This window comes from Oncorhynchus mykiss, chromosome 21, assembly GCF_013265735.2.
Source record: "Oncorhynchus mykiss isolate Arlee chromosome 21, USDA_OmykA_1.1, whole genome shotgun sequence".
NCBI classification, from domain to species: Eukaryota; Metazoa; Chordata; class Actinopteri; order Salmoniformes; family Salmonidae; genus Oncorhynchus; species Oncorhynchus mykiss.
Window position 1 is genome coordinate 6583290 of NC_048585.1, and position 20789 is coordinate 6604078.

The window sequence follows — 20789 nt, forward strand, 5'->3', positions numbered from 1 at the left end:
AGGAACTATCAAACAGGAACTATCAAGGAGGAACTATCAAACAGGAACTATCACACAGGAACTATCAAACAGGAACTATCAAACAGGAACTATCAAGGAGAAACAATCAAGGAGAAGCTAATATACCATGATCTGTATTAATCACTAATCAATACAACATGATCTGTATTAATCACTAATCAATATAAAATGAGATGTATTAATCACTAATCAATACAACAGGATGTGTATTAATCACTAATCAATACAACAGGATGTGTATTAATCACTAATCAATACGACATGAGATGTATTAATCACTAATCAATACAACAGGATGTGTATTAATCACTAATCAAGACAACAGGATGTGTATTAATCACTAATCAATACAACATGAGATGTATTAATCACTAATCAATACAACAGGATGTGTATTAATCACTAATCAATACAACAGGAGATGTATTAATCACTAATCAATATAAAATGAGATGTATTAATCACTAATCAATACAACAGGATGTGTATTAATCACTAATCAATACAACATGATGTGTATTAATCACTAATCAATATAAAATGAGATGTATTAATCACTAATCAATACAACAGGATGTGTATTAATCACTAATCAATATAACAGGATGTGTATTAATCACTAATCAATACAACAGGATGTGTATTAATCACTAATCAATACAACAGGATGTGTATTAATCACTAATCAATACAACAGGAGATGTATTAATCACTAATCAATACAACATGATGTGTATTAATCACTAATCAATACAACATGATGTGTATTAATCACTAATCAATACAACATGAGATGTATTAATCACTAATCAATACAACATGATGTGTATTAATCACTAATCAATACAACATGAGATGTATTAATCACTAATCAATACAACATGAGATGTATTAATCACTAATCAATACAACAGGATGTGTATTAATTACTAATCAATACAACAGGATGTGTATTAATCACTAATCAATACAACAGGATGTGTATTAATCACTAATCAATACAACAGGATGTGTATTAATCACTAATCAATATAAAATGAGATGTATTAATCACTAATCAATACAACAGGATGTGTATTAATCACTAATCAATACAACAGGATGTGTATTAATCACTAATCAATACGACAGGATGTGTATTAATCACTAATCAATACAACATGATGTGTATTAATCACTAATCAATACAACAGGATGTGTATTAATCACTAATCAATACGACAGGATGTGTATTAATCACTAATCAATACGACAGGATGTGTATTAATCACTAATCAATACAACATGATGTGTATTAATCACTAATCAATACAACATGAGATGTATTAATCACTAATCAATATAAAATGAGATGTATTAATCACTAATCAATACAACAGGAGATGTATTAATCACTAATCAATACAACAGGATGTGTATTAATCACTAATCAATACAACATGATGTGTATTAATCACTAATCAATACAACAGGATGTGTACTAATCACTAATCAATATAAACATGAGATGTATTAATCACTAATCAATACAACAGGATGTGTATTAATCACTAATCAATACAACAGGATGTGTATTAATCACTAATCAATACAACATGAGATGTATTAATCACTAATCAATACAACATGAGATGTATTAATCACTAATCAATACAACAGGATGTGTATTAATCACTAATCAATATAAACATGAGATGTATTAATCACTAATCAATATGACAGGATGTGTATTAATCACTAATCAATACAACAGGATGTGTATTAATCACTAATCAATACGACATGATGTGTATTAATCACTAATCAATACAACAGGATGTGTATTAATCACTAATCAATACAACAGGATGTGTATTAATCACTAATCAATACGACATGATGTGTATTAATCACTAATCAATACAACAGGAGATGTATTAATCACTAATCAATACAACATGATGTGTATTAATCACTAATCAATACAACAGGATGTGTATTAATCACTAATCAATACAACATGAGATGTATTAATCACTAATCAATACAACATGAGATGTATTAATCACTAATCAATACAACAGGATGTGTATTAATCACTAATCAATATAAACATGAGATGTATTAATCACTAATCAATATGACAGGATGTGTATTAATCACTAATCAATACAACAGGATGTGTATTAATCACTAATCAATACAACATGAGATGTATTAATCACTAATCAATACAACAGGATGTGTATTAATCACTAATCAATACAACATGAGATGTATTAATCACTAATCAATACAACAGGATGTGTATTAATCACTAATCAATACGACATGATGTGTATTAATCACTAATCAATACAACAGGATGTGTATTAATCACTAATCAATATAACAGGATGTATATTAATCACTAATCAATACAACAGGAGATGTATTAATCACTAATCAATACAACAGGATGTGTATTAATCACTAATCAATATAACAGGATGTATATTAATCACTAATCAATACAACAGGATGTGTATTAATCACTAATCAATACAACAGGATGTGTATTAATCACTAATCAATACAACAGGATGTGTATTAATCACTAATCAATACAACAGGATGTATATTAATCACTAATCAATACAACAGGAGATGTATTAATCACTAATCAATACAACATGAGATGTATTAATCACTAATCAATACAACATGATGTGTATTAATCACTAATCAATACAACAGGAGATGTATTAATCACTAATCAATACAACATGATGTGTATTAATCACTAATCAATACAACAGGAGATGTATTAATCACTAATCAATACAACAGGATGTGTATTAATCACTAATCAATATAACAGGATGTATATTAATCACTAATCAATACAACAGGATGTGTATTAATCACTAATCAATACAACAGGATGTGTATTAATCACTAATCAATACAACAGGATGTATATTAATCACTAATCAATACAACAGGAGATGTATTAATCACTAATCAATACAACATGATGTGTATTAATCACTAATCAATACAACAGGATGTATATTAATCACTAATCAATACAACAGGACGTGTATTAATCACTAATCAATACAACAGGATGTATATTAATCACTAATCAATACAACAGGATGTATATTAATCACTAATCAATACAACATGATGTGTATTAATCACTAATCAATACAACAGGATGTGTATTAATCACTAATCAATACAACAGGATGTGTATTAATCACTAATCAATACAACATGATGTGTATTAATCACTAATCAATACAACAGGATGTGTATTCATCACTAATCAATACGACAGGATGTGTATTAATCACTAATCAATACAACAGGATGTGTATTAATCACTAATCAATACGACAGGATGTGTATTAATCACTAATCAATACAACAGGATGTGTATTAATCACTAATCAATATAACAGGATGTATATTAATCACTAATCAATACGACATGATGTGTATTAATCACTAATCAATACGACAGGATGTATTAATCACTAATCAATACAACAGGATGTGTATTAATCACTAATCAATACGACAGGATGTGTATTAATCACTAATCAATACAACATGATGTGTATTAATCACTAATCAATACAACAGGATGTGTATTAATCACTAATCAATACAACAGGATGTGTATCAGGTCTATAAAACTCCTCTCTCCTTTCTTCTTCTTTGTCTAGTTCCACAGCTGCGTTAGTTTGTTCCTTTCTTGTCTGAAAGCAACAGGTTTTGGTGACTCAGAGGACTTTCAAGTTGATTCTCTTCAATCACGCCAGCCTTTTGTGGGAAAGGCAAAACTTTCCCACAAAAAAAAAGTTTAACACTATAATTTTCTTTAGTCAGGTTTAAAATGGAACATTTCAATGTTGGTCGTCTATTAATTACAGTGAGAGAAAAGGAGACAGAATGTCCTCATTCCACTCTGATGTGTTGTTAAATTGGATGTCTAGTGATATCTCTAGTCGGGTTTATAGCAGGGTGTAATGGTAAATCTCTGATATGTTGGGGTTTATAGCAGGTTGTAATGGTAAATCTCTGATATGTTGTTAGTTAGATGTCTCTAGTGGGGTTTATAGCAGGTTGTAATGGTACATCTCTGATATGTTGGGGTTTATAGCAGGTTGTAATGGTAAATCTCTGATATGTTGGGGTTTATAGCAGGTTGTAATGGTAAATCTCTGATATGTTGTTAGTTAGATGTCTCTAGTGGGGTTTATAGCAGGTTGTAATGGTACATCTCTGATATGTTGGGGTTTATAGCAGGGTGTAATGGTAAATCTCTGATATGTTGGGGTTTATAGCAGGGTGTAATGGTAAATCTCTGATATGTTGGGGTTTATAGCAGGTTGTAATGGTAAATCTCTGATATGTTGGGGTTTATAGCAGGTTGTAATGGTAAATCTCTGATATGTTGGGGTTTATAGCAGGTTGTAATGGTACATCTCTGATATGTTGTTAGTTAGATGTCTCTAGTGGGGTTTATAGCAGGTTGTAATGGTAAATCTCTGATATGTTGGGGTTTATAGCAGGGTGTAATGGTAAATCTCTGATATGTTGGGGTTTATAGCAGGTTGTAATGGTAAATCTCTGATATGATGTTAGTTAGATGTCTCTAGTGGGGTTTATAGCAGGTTGTAATGGTAAATCTCTGATGTGTTGTTAGTTAGATGTCTCTAGTGGGGTTTATAGCAGGGTGTAATGGTAAATCTCTGATATGTTGGGGTTTATAGCAGGGTGTAATGGTAAATCTCTGATATGTTGGGGTTTATAGCAGGGTGTAATGGTAAATCTCTGATATGTTGGGGTTTATAGCAGGTTGTAATGGTAAATCTCTGATATGTTGTTAGTTAGATGTCTCTAGTGGGGTTTATAGCAGGTTGTAATGGTAAATCTCTGATATGATGTTAGTTAGATGTCTCTAGTGGGGTTTATAGCAGGTTGTAATGGTAAATCTCTGATATGATGTTAGTTAGATGTCTCTAGTGGGGTTTATAGCAGGTTGTAATGGTACATCTCTGATATGTTGGGGTTTATAGCAGGTTGTAATGGTAAATCTATGATATGTTGTTAGTTAGATGTCTCTAGTGGGGTTTATAGCAGGTTGTAATGGTAAATCTCTGATGTTGGGGTTTATAGCAGGTTGTAATGGTAAATCTCTGATATGTTGGGGTTTATAGCAGGGTGTAATGGTAAATCTCTGATATGTTGGGGTTTATAGCAGGGTGTAATGGTAAATCTCTGATATGTTGTGGTTTATAGCAGGGTGTAATGGTAAATCTCTGATATGTTGGGGTTTATAGCAGGGTGTAATGGTAAATCTCTGATATGTTGGGGTTTATAGCAGGGTGTAATGGTAAATCTCTGATATGTTGTGGTTTATAGCAGGGTGTAATGGTAAATCTCTGATATGTTGTGGTTTATAGCAGGGTGTAATGGTAAATCTCTGATATGTTGGGGTTTATAGCAGGGTGTAATGGTAAATCTCTGATATGTTGGGGTTTATAGCAGGGTGTAATGGTAAATCTCTGATATGTTGGGGTTTATAGCAGGGTGTAATGGTAAATCTCTGATATGTTGGGGTTTATAGCAGGGTGTAATGGTAAATCTCTGATATGTTGGGGTTTATAGCAGGGTGTAATGGTAAATCTCTGATATGTTGGGGTTTATAGCAGGGTGTAATGGTAAATCTCTGATATGTTGGGGTTTATAGCAGGGTGTAATGGTAAATCTCTGATATGTTGGGGTTTATATCAGGTTGTAATGGTAAATCTCTGATATGTTGTTAGTTAGATGTCTCTAGTGGGGTTTATAGCAGGTTGTAATGGTAAATCTCTGATATGTTGGGGTTTATAGCAGGTTGTAATGGTAAATCTCTGATATGATGTTAGTTAGATGTCTCTAGTGGGGTTTATAGCAGGTTGTAATGGTAAATCTCTGATATGATGTTAGTTAGATGTCTCTAGTGGGGTTTATAGCAGGCTGTAATGGTAAATCTCTGATATGTTGGGGTTTATAGCAGGTTGTAATGGTAAATCTCTGATATGATGTTAGTTAGATGTCTCTAGTGGGGTTTATAGCAGGTTGTAATGGTAAATCTCTGATATGATGTTAGTTAGATGTCTCTAGTGGGGTTTATAGCAGGTTGTAATGGTAAATCTCTGATATGATGTTAGTTAGATGTCTCTAGTGGGGTTTATAGCAGGGTGTAATGGTAAATCTCTGATATGTTGTTAGTTAGATGTCTCTAGTGGGGTTTATAGCAGGGTGTAATGGTAAATCTCTGATATGTTGGGGTTTATAGCAGGGTGTAATGGTAAATCTCTGATATGTTGGGGTTTATAGCAGGTTGTAATGGTAAATCTCTGATATGTTGGGGTTTATAGCAGGGTGTAATGGTAAATCTCTGATATGTTGTGGTTTATAGCAGGTTGTAATGGTAAATCTCTGATATGTTGGGGTTTATAGCAGGGTGTAATGGTAAATCTCTGATATGTTGTGGTTTATAGCAGGTTGTAATGGTAAATCTCTGATATGTTGGGGTTTATAGCAGGGTGTAATGGTAAATCTCTGATATGTTGGGGTTTATAGCAGGGTGTAATGGTAAATCTCTGATATGTAGGGGTTTATAGCAGGGTGTAATGGTAAATCTCTGATATGTTGGGGTTTATAGCAGGGTGTAATGGTACATCTCTGATATGTTGGGGTTTATAGCAGGTTGTAATGGTAAATCTCTGATATGTTGGGGTTTATAGCAGGTTGTAATGGTAAATCTCTGATATGTTGTTAGTTAGATGTCTCTAGTGGGGTTTATAGCAGGTTGTAATGGTAAATCTCTGATATGTTGGGGTTTATAGCAGGTTGTAATGGTAAATCTCTGATATGTTGGGGTTTATAGCAGGTTGTAATGGTAAATCTCTGATATGTTGGGGTTTATAGCAGGGTGTAATGGTAAATCTCTGATATGTTGTTAGTTAGATGTCTCTAGTGGGGTTTATAGCAGGTTGTAATGGTAAATCTCTGATATGTTGGGGTTTATAGCAGGTTGTAATGGTAAATCTCTGATATGTTGTTAGTTAGATGTCTCTAGTGGGGTTTATAGCAGGTTGTAATGGTAAATCTCTGATATGTTGTTAGTTAGATGTCTCTAGTGGGGTTTATAGCAGGGTGTAATGGTAAATCTCTGATATGTTGTTAGTTAGATGTCTCTAGTGGGGTTTATAGCAGGTTGTAATGGTAAATCTCTGATATGTTGGGGTTTATAGCAGGTTGTAATGGTAAATCTCTGATATGTTGGGGTTTATAGCAGGTTGTAATGGTAAATCTCTGATATGTTGTTAGTTAGATGTCTCTAGTGGGGTTTATAGCAGGGTGTAATGGTAAATCTCTGATATGTTGGGGTTTATAGCAGGTTGTAATGGTAAATCTCTGATATGTTGTGGTTTATAGCAGGGTGTAATGGTAAATCTCTGATATGTTGGGGTTTATAGCAGGGTGTAATGGTAAATCTCTGATATGTTGGGGTTTATAGCAGGTTGTAATGGTAAATCTCTGATATGTTGGGGTTTATAGCAGGTTGTAATGGTAAATCTCTGATATGTTGGGGTTTATAGCAGGGTGTAATGGTAAATCTCTGATATGTTGTTAGTTAGATGTCTCTAGTGGGGTTTATAGCAGGGTGTAATGGTAAATCTCTAGTGGGGTTTATAGCAGGGTGTAATGGTAAATCTCTGATATGTTGGGGTTTATAGCAGGTTGTAATGGTAAATCTAAAATATGTTGGGGTTTATAGCAGGGTGTAATGGTAAATCTCTGATATGTTGGGGTTTATAGCAGGGTGTAATGGTAAATCTCTGATATGTTGGGGTTTATAGCAGGGTGTAATGGTAAATCTCTGATATGTTGGGGTTTATAGCAGGGTGTAATGGTAAATCTCTGATATGTTGGGGTTTATAGCAGGTTGTAATGGTAAATCTCTGATATGTTGGGGTTTATAGCAGGTTGTAATGGTACATCTCTGATATGTTGGGGTTTATAGCAGGTTGTAATGGTAAATCTCTGATATGTTGTTAGTTAGATGTCTCTAGTGGGGTTTATAGCAGGGTGTAATGGTAAATCTCTGATATGTTGGGGTTTATAGCAGGGTGTAATGGTAAATCTCTGATATGTTGGGGTTTATAGCAGGTTGTAATGGTAAATCTCTGATATGTTGGGGTTTATAGCAGGTTGTAATGGTAAATCTCTGATATGTTGGGGTTTATAGCAGGGTGTAATGGTAAATCTCTGATATGTTGTTAGTTAGATGTCTCTAGTGGGGTTTATAGCAGGTTGTAATGGTAAATCTCTGATATGTTGGGGTTTATAGCAGGTTGTAATGGTACATCTCTGATATGTTGGGGTTTATAGCAGGGTGTAATGGTAAATCTCTGATATGTTGTTAGTTAGATGTCTCTAGTGGGGTTTATAGCAGGGTGTAATGGTAAATCTCTGATATGTTGGGGTTTATAGCAGGGTGTAATGGTACATCTCTGATATGTTGTGGTTTATAGCAGGGTGTAATGGTAAATCTCTGATATGTTGGGGTTTATAGCAGGGTGTAATGGTAAATCTCTGATATGTTGGGGTTTATAGCAGGGTGTAATGGTACATCTCTGATATGTTGGGGTTTATAGCAGGTTGTAATGGTAAATCTCTGATATGTTGGGGTTTATAGCAGGGTGTAATGGTAAATCTCTGATATGTTGGGGTTTATAGCAGGTTGTAATGGTAAATCTCTGATATGTTGTTAGTTAGATGTCTCTAGTGGGGTTTATAGCAGGGTGTAATGGTAAATCTCTAGTGGGGTTTATAGCAGGGTGTAATGGTAAATCTCTGATATGTTGGGGTTTATAGCAGGTTGTAATGGTAAATCTCTGATATGTTGGGGTTTATAGCAGGGTGTAATGGTAAATCTCTGATATGTAGGGGTTTATAGCAGGGTGTAATGGTAAATCTCTGATATGTTGGGGTTTATAGCAGGTTGTAATGGTACATCTCTGATATGTTGGGGTTTATAGCAGGTTGTAATGGTAAATCTCTGATATGTTGTTAGTTAGATGTCTCTAGTGGGGTTTATAGCAGGGTGTAATGGTAAATCTCTGATATGTTGGGGTTTATAGCAGGGTGTAATGGTACATCTCTGATATGTTGGGGTTTATAGCAGGGTGTAATGGTAAATCTCTGATATGTTGTTAGTTAGATGTCTCTAGTGGGGTTTATAGCAGGGTGTAATGGTAAATCTCTGATATGTTGGGGTTTATAGCAGGTTGTAATGGTACATCTCTGATATGTTGTTAGTTAGATGTCTCTAGTGGGGTTTATAGCAGGTTGTAATGGTACATCTCTGATATGTTGGGGTTTATAGCAGGTTGTAATGGTACATCTCTGATATGTTGGGGTTTATAGCAGGGTGTAATGGTACATCTCTGATATGTTGGGGTTTATAGCAGGTTGTAATGGTAAATCTCTGATATGTTGGGGTTTATAGCAGGTTGTAATGGTAAATCTCTGATATGTTGGGGTTCATAGCAGGGTGTAATGGTACATCTCTGATATGTTGGGGTTTATAGCAGGGTGTAATGGTAAATCTCTGATATGTTGGGGTTTATAGCAGGGTGTAATGGTAAATGGAAGGTGGTGGCCTGTGTCTGGTGAGGAAGGAAACAGACAAACAGACCCAGATGGGGGGTCAGCGTCACCTCATTTCTCTGATGGCTTCACATTAATCCAGTGTCACATTCATCCTGACAAATCAACCAGGGATTCATTGGCCTTGAACTCACAAACCATCTTCATCTATCAACACTGGGGTCTGAGAGCCCTGTCCTGGAGGAAGAGCCCTGTCCTGGAGGATGAGCCCTGTCCTGGAGGAAGAGCCCTGTCCTGGAGGATGAGCCCTGTCCTGGAGGAAGAGCCCTGTCCTGTCCTGGAGGAAGAGCCCTGACCTGGAGGAAGAGCCCTGTCCTGTCCTGGAGGAAGAGCCCTGACCTGGAGGAAGAGCCCTGTCCTGGAGGAAGAGCACTGTCCTGGAGGATGAGCCCTGTCCTGGAGGAAGAGCCCTGTCCTGTCCTGGAGGAAGAGCCCTGACCTGGAGGAAGAGCCCTGTCCTGGAGGAAGAGCCATGTCCTGTCCTGGAGGAAGAGTCCTGTCCTGGAGGAAGAGCCCTGTTCTGGAGGATGAGCCCTGTCCTAGAGGAAGAGCCCTGTCCTGGAGGAAGAGCCCTGTCCTGGAGGATGAGCCCTGTCCTGGAGGAAGAGCCCTGTCTTGGAGGAAGAGCACTGTCCTGGAGGATGAGCCCTGTCCTGGATGAAGAGCCCTGTCCTGGAGGAAGAGCCCTGCCCTGTCCTCGAGGAAGAGCCCTGTCCTGTCCTAGAGGAAGAGCCCTGTCCTGGAGGTAGAGCCCTGTCCTGGAGGAAGAGCCCTGTCCTGGAGGAAGAGCCCTGTCCTGGAGGAAGAGCCCTGTCCTGGAGGATGAGCCCTGTCCTGGAGGAAGAGCCCTGTCCTGGAGGAAGAGCACTGTCCTGGAGAATGAGCCCTGTCCTGGAGGAAGAGCCCTGTCCTGGAGGAAGAGCCCTGTCCTGTCCTGGAGGAAGAGCCCTGTCCTGTCCTGGAGGAAGAGTCCTGTCCTGGGGGAAGAGCCCTGTCCTGGAGGAAGAGCCCTGTCCTGGAGGAAGAGCCCTGTCCTGGAGGAAGATCCCTGTCCTGGAGGAAGAGCACTGTCCTGGAGGATGAGCCCTGTCCTGGAGGAAGAGCCCTATCCTGGAGGAAGAGCCCTGTCCTGGAGGAAGAGCCCTGTCCTGTCCTGGAGGAAGAGTCCTGTCCTGGAGGAAGAGCCCTGTCCTGGAGGTAGAGCCCTGTCCTGGAGGAAGAGCCCTGTCCTGAAGAGCCCTGTCCTGGAGGATGAGCCCTGTCCTGGAGGATGAGCCCTGTCCTGGAGGAAGAGCCCTGTCCTGGAGGAAGAGCCCTGCCCTGTCCTGGAGGAAGAGCCCTGTCCTGTCCTGGAGGAAGAGCCCTGTCCTGGAGGTAGAGCCCTGTCCTGTCCTGGAGGAAGAGCCCTGCCCTGTCCTGGAGGAAGAGCCCTGTCCTGTCCTGGAGGAAGAGCCCTGTCCTGGAGGAAGAGCCCTGCCCTGTCCTGGAGGAAGAGCCCTGCCCTGTCCTGGAGGAATAGCCCTGTCCTGGAGGAAGAGCCCTGCCCTGTCCTGGAGGAAGAGCCCTGTCCTGGAGGATGAGCCCTGTCCTGGAGGATGAGCCCTGTCCTGGAGGATGAGCCCTGTCCTGGAGGAAGAGCCCTGCCCTGTCCTGGAGGAAGAGCCCTGACCTGAAGGAAGAGCCCTGTCCTGGAGGAAGAGCCCTGTCCTGGAGGAAGAGCCCTGTCCTGGAGGAAGAGCCCTGCCCTGTCCTGGAGGAAGAGCCCTGCCCTGTCCTGGAGGAAGAGCCCTGCCCTGTCCTGGAGGAAGAGCCCTGTCCTGGAGGATGAGCCCTGTCCTGGAGGAAGAGCCCTGTCCTGGAGGAAGAGCACTGTCCTGGAGAATGAGCCCTGTCCTGGAGGAAGAGCCCTGTCCTGGAGGAAGAGCCCTGTCCTGGAGGAAGAGCCCTGTCCTGTCCTGGAGGAAGAGTCCTGTCCTGGGGGAAGAGCCCTGTCCTGGAGGAAGAGCCCTGTCCTGGAGGAAGAGCCCTGTCCTGTCCTGGAGGAAGAGCCCTGCCTTTCAATGCTAAATGATTAAAACCCCCTTCATCATAATTCATATGACACACACACTCACAGTCACATCCACACACAACCACACACAACTACACACATACACACACACAACCACACACAACCACACACAACTACACACATACACACACACAACCACACACAACCACACACAACTACACACATACACACACACAACCACACACACAACCATGCACACACACAGTCACACACACAAACAACCACACACACACACACAGTCACATACACACACAAAACTACACACATACATACACACAACCACACACACACAACCACACACAACTACACACAACCACACACACACACAACCACACACACACACACACACACACACACACACACACACACACACACACACACACACACACACACACACACACACACACACACACACACACACACACACACATACATACACACAACCACACACACACACACACACACACACACACACACACACACACACACACACACACACACACACACACACACACACACACACACACACACACACACACACACACACACACACACACACACACACACAACCACACATACAACCACACACACACACACACACACAACCACATACAGCCACCACAAACCCCTGGTCGAGCCTCTGAAGCAGCCTAGTGACATCTGATATATGGTTGGTTGACGTGGTTTAAATGGGGTTTTATTTTGGGATACAGGCCGATGTTTATTGTGTGTGATATTAACTCATTTTAAAAGGCGCCCCTATGGGGTGATGCTAGAAGTTATTATCAGAACCGACGCCCCTATGGGGTGATGCTAGAAGTTATTATCAGAACCGACGCCCCTATGGGGTGATGCTAGAAGTTATTACCAGGGCCAACGCCCCTATGGGGTGATGCTAGAAGTTATTACCAGGGCCGACGCCACAGGATAGGATGCAGGATACGGCAGAACGCCACAAAGTCACCTTGCTGTTGATGGATTTAAATAAACACAGTAAATTTCAAAGTTCCTCTGAGCTCCAACGGCTGTTGAACGTCACCACGGTGACACATTATGTTACAATGTCTAGCCTTATTGTTATAACATGAGAAGCACTGCGTTTCTGCCTTGTTATCTATCACACATGGTCTGGAAGATTCTGTTGAAACAATGTTTTCTATTCCAAAATGTGTGACTGATAGAATCACACTTCATAGTTTATTTCCAAATTCAGATGATTTAGACTGAGAGAGAGAGATGCTGTTAACATGAACAGGGTCAGTTTAGACTGAGCGAGAGAGAGATGCTGTTAACATGAACAGGGTCAGTTTAGACTGAGCGAGAGAGAGATGCTGTTAACATGCACAGGGTCAGTTTAGACTGAGAGAGAGATGCTGTAACATGTACAGGGTCAGTTTAGACTGAGAGAGAGAGAGATGCTGTTAACATGCACAGGGTCAGTTTAGACTGAGAGAGAGATGCTGTTAACATGTACAGGGTCAGTTTAGACTGAGAGAGAGAGAGATGCTGTAACTTGTACAGGGTCAGTTTAGACTGAGAGAGAGAGATGCTGTAACATGTACAGGGTCAGTTTAGACAGAGAGAGAGATGCTGTTAACATGTACAGGGTCAGTTTAGACTGAGAGAGAGATGCTGTAACATGTACAGGGTCAGTTTAGACAGAGAGAGATGCTGTAACATGCACAGGGTCAGTTTAGACTGAGAGAGAGATGCTGTAACATGTACAGGGTCAGTTTAGACAGAGAGAGAGATGCTGTAACATGTACAGGGTCAGTTTAGACTGAGAGAGAGATGCTGTAACATGTACAGGGTCAGTTTAGACTGAGAGAGAGATGCTGTAACATGTACAGGGTCAGTTTAGACTGAGAGAGAGATGCTGTAACATGTACAGGGTCAGTTTAGACTGAGAGAGAGATGCTGTAACATGTACAGGGTCAGTTTAGACTGAGAGAGAGATGCTGTAACATGTACAGGGTCAGTTTAGACTGAGAGAGAGATGCTGTAACATGTACAGGGTCAGTTTAGACTGAGAGAGAGATGCTGTAACATGTACAGGGTCAGTTTAGACTGAGAGAGATGCTGTTAACTTGAACAGGGTCAGTTTAGACTGAGAGAGAGATGCTGTAACATGCACAGGGTCAGTTTAGACTGAGAGAGAGATGCTGTAACATGAACAGGGTCAGTTTAGACTGAGAGAGAGATGCTGTAACATGCACAGGGTCAGTTTAGACTGAGAGAGAGATGCTGTAACATGAACAGGGTCAGTTTAGACTGAGAGAGAGATGCTGTAACATGCACAGGGTCAGTTTAGACAGAGAGAGATGCTGTAACATGAACAGGGTCAGTTTAGACTGAGAGAGATGCTGTAACATGTACAGGGTCAGTTTAGACTGAGAGAGAGATGCTGTAACATTTACAGGGTCAGTTTAGACTGAGAGAGAGATGCTGTAACATGAACAGGGTCAGTTTAGACTGAGAGAGAGATGCTGTAACATGTACAGGGTCAGTTTAGACTGAGAGAGAGATGCTGTAACATTTACAGGGTCAGTTTAGACTGAGAGAGAGATGCTGTAACATGTACAGGGTCAGTTTAGACTGAGAGAGAGAGATGCTATAACTTGCACAGGGTCAGTTTAGACTGAGAGAGAGATGCTGTAACATGTACAGGGTCAGTTTAGACTGAGAGAGAGATGCTGTAACATGAACAGGGTCAGTTTAGACTGAGAGAGAGATGCTGTAACATGAACAGGGTCAGTTTAGACTGAGAGAGAGATGCTGTAACATGTACAGGGTCAGTTTAGACTGAGAGAGAGATGCTGTAACATGTACAGGGTCAGTAAGTCTTCATCTGCACCAGATCATCCAACAGCGTCCTACGTATTCCATATATTTTATATAAGAAGAAGACTCGTATCATTCCCCCCGTCACCTGCAGCCGGCCGTCCGTAACGACGAGGAGCCGAACAAACTGCTCGGCGGTGTGACCATCTCTCAGGGCGGTGTGACCATCTCTCAGGGCGGTGTGACCATCTCTCAGGGTGGTGTGACCATCTCTCAGGGCGGTGTGACCATCTCTCAGGGCGGTGTGACCATCTCTCAGGGCGGTGTGACCATCTCTCAGGGCGGTGTGACCATCTCTCAGGGCGGTGTGACCATCCCTCAGGGCGGTGTGACAATCTCTCAGGGCGGTGTGACCATCTCTCAGGGCGGTGTGACCATCTCTCAGGGCGGTGTGACCATCTCTCAGGGCGGTGTGACCATCTCTCAGGGCGGTGTGACCATCTCTCAGGGCGGTGTGACCATCTCTCAGGGCGGTGTGACCATCCCTCAGGGCTGTGTGACCATCCCTCAGGGTGGTGTGACCATCCCTCAGGGTGGTGTGACCATCTCTCAGGGCGGTGTGACCATCTCTCAGGGCGGTGTGACCATCCCTCAGGGCTGTGTGACCATCTCTCAGGGCGGTGTGACCATCCCTCAGGGCTGTGTGACCATCCCTCAGGGTGGTGTGACCATCTCTCAGGGCGGTGTGACCATCCCTCAGGGCGGTGTGACCATCCCTCAGGGCTGTGTGACCATCCCTCAGGGCGGTGTGACCATCCCTCAGGGTGGTGTGACCGTCCCTCAGGGCGGTGTGACCGTCCCTCAGGGCGGTGTGACCATCCCTCAGGGTGGTGTGACCGTCCCTCAGGGTGGTGTGACCGTCCCTCAGGGCGGTGTGGCGGTGTGACCGTCCCCCAGGGCGGTGTGGCGGTGTGACCGTCCCTCAGGGCGGTGTGACCGTCCCTCAGGGCAGTGTGACCGTCCCTCAGGGCGGTGTGACCGTCCCTCAGGGCTGTGTGACCGTCCCTCAGGGAGGTGTGACCATCCCTCAGGGAGGTGTGACCATCCCTCAGGGCGGTGTGACCGTCCCTCAGGGCTGTGTGACCGTCCCTCAGGGTGGTGTGACCATCCCTCAGGGTGGTGTGACCATCTCTCAGGGCGGTGTGACCCTCTCTCAGGGCGGTGTGACCATCCCTCAGGGCGGTGTGACCATCCCTCAGGGCTGTGTGACCATCCCTCAGGGCGGTGTGACCATCCCTCAGGGCGGTGTGACCGTCCCTCAGGGCGGTGTGACCATCCCTCAGGGCTGTGTGACCATCCCTCAGGGCGGTGTGACCGTCACTCAGGGTGGTGTGCTGCCAGACATCCAGGCAGTGCTGCTCCCCAAGAAGACCGAGAAGGCCATCAAGGCCAAGTAAATTCGTTACTGCGGCTTCAGCTTCACTACTCAACCCCCCCAAAGGCTCTTTCAATAACAGACTGGACAGTTTTATCTCCATCTCTTCATTCAAAGACTCAATCATGGACACTCTTACTGACAGTTATGTCTGCTTCCCATGACGTTTTGTTGTCTCTACCTTCTTCCCCTTTGTGCTGTTGTCTGCGCCCAATAATCTTTGTACCATGTTGTGTTGCTACCATGTTGTGTTGCTACCATGTTGTGTTGTCATGTGTTGCTGCCATGCTGTTGTTGTTGTCTCTCTTTATGTAGTGTCTCTCTTTATGTAGTGTTGTGGTGTCTCTCTTTATGTAGTGTTGTGGTGTCTCTCTTTATGTAGTGTTGTGGTGTCTCTCTTTATGTAGTGTTGTGTTGTCTCTCTTTATGTAGTGTTGTGGTGTCTCTCTTTATGTAGTGTTGTGGTGTCTCTCTTTATGTAGTGTTGTGGTGTCTCTCTTTATGTAGTGTTGTGGTGTCTCTCTTTATGTAGTGTTGTGGAGTCTCTCTTTATGTAGTGTTGTGGTGTCTCTCTTTATGTAGTGTTGTGGTGTCTCTCTTTATGTAGTGTTGTGTTGTCTCTCTTTATGTAGTGTTGTGGTGTCTCTCTTTATGTAGTGTTGTGGTGTCTCTCTTTATGTAGTGTTGTGGTGTCTCTCTTTATGTAGTGTTGTGGTGTCTCTCTTTATGTAGTGTTGTGGTGTCTCTCTTTATGTAGTGTTGTGGTGTCTCTCTTTATGTAGTGTTGTGGTGTCTCTCTCTATGTAGTGTTGTGGTGTCTCTCTCTATGTAGTGTTGTGGTGTCTCTCTCTATGTAGTGTTGTGGTGTCTATATGTAGTGTTGTGGTGTCTCTCTATATGTAGTGTTGTGGTGTCTATATGTAGTGTTGTGGTGTCTCTCTCTATGTAGTGTTGTGGTGTCTCTCTTTATGTAGTGTTGTGGTGTCTCTCTCTATGTAGTGTTGTGGTGTCTCTCTCTATGTAGTGTTGTGGTGTCTCTCTCTATGTAGTGTTGTGGTGTCTCTCTCTATGTAGTGTTGTGGTGTCTATATGTAGTGTTGTGTTGTCTCTCTTTATGTAGTGTTGTGGTGTCTCTCTTTATGTAGTGTTGTGGTGTCTCTCTTTATGTAGTGTTGTGGTGTCTCTCTCTATGTAGTGTTGTGGTGTCTCTCTCTATGTAGTGTTGTGGTGTCTCTCTCTATGTAGTGTTGTGGTGTCTATATGTAGTGTTGTGGTGTCTCTCTATATGTAGTGTTGTGGTGTCTATATGTAGTGTTGTGGTGTCTCTCTCTATGCAGTGTTGTGGTGTCTCTCTCTATGTAGTGTTGTGGTGTCTATATATAGTGTTGTGGTGTCTATATGTAGTGTTGTGGTGTCTATATGTAGTGTTGTGGTGTCTATACGTAGTGTTGTGGTGTCTTTATGTAGTGTTGTGGTGTCTATATATAGTGTTGTGGTGTCTATATGTAGTGTTGCGGTGTCTATATGTAGTGTTGTGGTGTCTATATGTAGTGTTGTGGTGTCTATATATAGTCTTGTGGTGTCTATATGTAGTGTTGTGGTGTCTATATATAGTGTTGTGGTGTCTATATATAGTGCTGTGGTGTCTATATATAGTGTTGTGGTGTCTATATGTAGTGTTGTGGTGTCTATATGTAGTGTTGTGGTGTCTCTCTTTATGTAGTGTTGTGGTGTCTATATGTAGTGTTGTGGTGTCTCTCTTTATGTAGTGTTGTGGTGTCTATATGTAGTGTTGTGGTGTCTATATATAGTGTTGTGGTGTCTATATATAGTGTTGTGGTGTCTATATGTAGTGTTATGGTGTCTATATATAGTGTTGTGGTGTCTATATATAGTGTTGTGGTGTCTATATGTAGTGCTGTGGTGTCTATATGTAGTGTTGTGGTGTCTCTCTTTATGTAGTGTTGTGGTGTCTATATGTAGTGTTGTGGTGTCTATATGTAGTGTTGTGGTGTCTCTCTTTATGTAGTGTTGTGGTGTCTATATATAGTGTTGTGGTGTCTATATGTAGTGTTGTGGTGTCTCTCTTTATGTAATGTTGTGGTGTCTATATGTAGTGTTGTGGTGTCTCTCTTTATGTAGTGTTGTGGTGTCTATATGTAGTGTTGTGGTGTCTATATATAGTGTTGTGGTGTCTATATATAGTGTTGTGGTGTCTATATGTAGTGTTATGGTGTCTATATATAGTGTTGTGGTGTCTATATATAGTGTTGTGGTGTCTATATGTAGTGTTGTGGTTTCTATATGTAGTGTTGTGGTGTATCTCTTTATGTAGTGTTGTGGTGTCTATATGTAGTGTTGTGGTGTCTATATGTAGTGTTGTGGTGTCTCTCTTTATGTAGTGTTGTGGTTTCTATATATAGTGTTGTGGTGTCTATATGTAGTGTTGTGGTGTCTCTCTTTATGTAGTGTTGTGGTGTCTATATGTAGTGTTGTGGTGTCTCTCTTTATGTAGTGTTGTGGTGTTTATATGTAGTGTTGTGGTGTCTATATATAGTGTTGTGGTGTCTATATATAGTGTTGTGGTGTCTATATGTAGTGTTGTGGTGTCTATATATAGCGTTGTGGTGTCTATAAATAGTGTTGTGGTGTCTATATGTAGTGTTGTGGTGTCTCTCTTTATGTAGTGTTGTGGTGTCTATATGTAGTGTTGTGGTGTCTCTCTTTATGTAGTGTTGTGGTGTCTATATATAGTGTTGTGGTGTCTATATGTAGTGTTGTGGTGTCTTTATGTAGTGTTGTGGTGTCTATACGTAGTGTTGTGGTGTCTATACGTAGTGTTGTGGTGTCTCTCTTTATGTAGTGTTGTGGTGTCTTTATGTAGTGTTGTGGTGTCTATATGTAGTGTTGTGGTGTCTATATGTAGTGTTGTGGTGTCTATATGTAGTGTTGTGGTGTCTCTCTTTATGTAGTGTTGTGGTGTCTCTCTTTATGTAGTGTTGTGGTGTCTCTCTTTATGTAGTGTTGTGTTGTCTCTCTCTATGTAGTGTTGTGTTGTCTCTCTCTATGTAGTGTTGTGTTGTCTCTCTCTATGTAGTGTTGTGTTGTCTCTCTCTATGTAGTGTTGTAGTATCTCTCTTTATGTAGTGTCTCTCTTTATGTAGTGGTGTAGTGTCTTTATGTAGTGTTGTGTGTCTATACGTATTGTTGTGGTGTCTATATGTAGTGCTGTGGTGTCTCTCTTGTCGTGATGTGGTGTCTATACGTAGTGTTGTGGTGTCTCTCTTGTTGTGATGTGGTGTCTATACGTAGTGTTGTGGTGTCTATACGTAGTGTTGTGGTGTCTATACGTAGTGTTGTGGTGTCTCTCTTGTTGTGATGTGGTGTCTCTCTTGTTGTGATGTGGTGTCTATACGTAGTGTTGTGGTGTCTATACGTAGTGTTGTGGTGTCTATACGTAGTGTTGTGGTGTCTCTCTTGTCGTGATGTGGTGTCTCTCTTGTTGTGATGTGGTGTCTATACGTAGTGTTGTGGTGTCTATACGTAGTGTTGTGGTGTCTATATATAGTGTTGTGGTGTCTATATGTAGTGTTGTGGTGTCTATATGTAGTGTTGTGGTGTCTCTCTTTATGTAGTGTTGTGGTGTCTCTCTTGTCGTGATGTGGTGTCTATACATAGTGTTGTGGTGTCTAGACGTAGTGTTGTGGTGTCTATACGTAGTGTTGTGGTGTCTATACGTAGTGTTGTGGTGTCTATATGTAGTGTTGTGGTGTCTATATGTAGTGTTGTGGTGTCTATACGTAGTGTTGTGGTGTCTATACGTAGTGTTGTGGTGTCTCTCTTGTCGTGATGTGTGTTTAGTCCTATCTATTTATTTATGTTGTTATTTTTAATCCAGCCCCAGTCCCTGCTGGAGGCCTTTTGCCTTTCTGAAGGCCGTCATTGTAAATAAGAATTTGTTCTTAACTGACTTGTCTAGTTATATAAAGGTTAAATACATTTCTTTTTAACAATAAATAAATAAATATATATCTTGAAGATGGGTTTTCCTCCAGTCTGCTCTGATGGGGGGATTCATTTACACCCCGTCTGCTTTATACATGTGATATTAACTCAGAATACATAGAGGCTAGCTATCTGGACAGATTATGACCATTTATGTCTGCTTTCCACATGTGATATTAACTCAGAATACATAGAGGCTAGCTATCTGGACAGATTATGACCAATCGTGTGCGAGGAAGCAGGGACATATACAGAGATATATTTGATAAAAGAAAGGTTAATAAAAATATTATAAAATAACCACCTATTCACAGAAACCCCCACACATTCACACATAGACAAGCATGTAGTAGCAGTAGTATAGTAGTAGTAGCATAGTAGTAGTAGTAGTAGTAGCATAGTAGTAGTAGTAGTAGCATAGTAGTAGTAGTAGTAGTAGTAGTAGTAGTAGTAGTATTAGCATAGTAGAAGTATTAGTAGTAGTAGTATTAGTAGTAGTAGCGTAGTAGTAGTAGTAGTAGTAGTACATTAGTAGTAGTATTAGCATAGTAGTAGTATTAGTAGTAGTAGTATTATTACTATTATTAGTAGTAGTAGTAGTAGTAGTAGTAGCGTAGTAGTAGCATAGTAGTAGTAGTAGCATAGTAGTAGTAGTAGCATAGTAGTAGTAGTAGCATAGTAGTAGTAGTAGTAGTAGCATAGTAGTAGTAGTAGTAGCATAGTAGTAGTAGTAGTAGTAGTAGTAGTAGTAGTAGTAGTAGTAGTAGTAGTAGTATT